The sequence below is a fragment of the Saccopteryx bilineata genome, chromosome 6 (assembly GCF_036850765.1).
Source record: "Saccopteryx bilineata isolate mSacBil1 chromosome 6, mSacBil1_pri_phased_curated, whole genome shotgun sequence".
Classification (NCBI taxonomy): Eukaryota; Metazoa; Chordata; class Mammalia; order Chiroptera; family Emballonuridae; genus Saccopteryx; species Saccopteryx bilineata.
Window position 1 is genome coordinate 178204054 of NC_089495.1, and position 1039 is coordinate 178205092.

Here is a 1039-nt window from a genome sequence, read left to right on the forward strand (position 1 = left end):
CCTCCCAACTCTTTAAGTTTTCTTTGGATCATCACCCAAACATTTTTCCTTCCCGCCCATCTTGGAAGAAACATTCCCTGCCACATGGGCAGGTTAACCCCTTCACCCACCTCCTATGATGCTGGGGCCTCCCTCTCGTGACAATGGTCTCTGTTTTCCTTCTCCACCAGCTACTTGTTCATTTCCTAAACACGTGCTCAAATCTCCTCATCCTAAAGGAAACAGACACACAAACACCGTTAATACCCCCTCTGGATCTACTCTCCTCCCTTGGCCAGTCTCCCTCCAAGTCTTCTGCTTCCTATTCTCTCTTTTATCTCTCAATAAAACAAGGTATTTTCTAAACCACCATCCAGCACGAAGTTTAGAAGGCTCCAAACAAATGGAAGGCTCATTCCTCAGTCTCACGAATCCCAGCTCTTCCTCTCTCCTGTCTTTTGAAATTGTCTTTGCAAAGGTCAGACTAAACCAAAGGCTTGGGTTTGATGCCCTGCCGCCTATATCCCCCATGAAATGCTCATCTTTCAGTGCGAGCCCTTGTCTTTGTTTTCTGTGATATTGGTCCCCTTCCGACTTCTTTCTACCGCACATTTCAAGTGTCTTTTAGGGTTTCTCCCCCTATTCTATGTCCATCACTAAATGGAGATTATTCCCCAAAATAACAGCCTTGGCCTGTTCTCCGCTCACGGCACTATTTTTATCCCATGAGGCTCCCATCCTCACTGTGTGCTTCCCAAACGTAAAGCACTTCCTCGGACTCACTCTAAAATTCCAGACCACATCTCTAACACCTGCTCACCATGCCAGCCACTTGCCTGACATTCTTCTAAGCGTGACCCACTGACTCTGCAAACTTGGCTGAACTAATGCTGAATTGAGATGACAAAGGGAACGACTTTGCCTAACTTTTAGGAATCTTCATATATAATTGTTGCTGGGGGCAGGAACTGCTGTCAGTCTAAGTCTCCACAGGCCTGAAGGTAAAAGCAAACGATGATTTTACCTGGCCGGGGGAAGAATGTGAGAAAGGGCAAGGCCA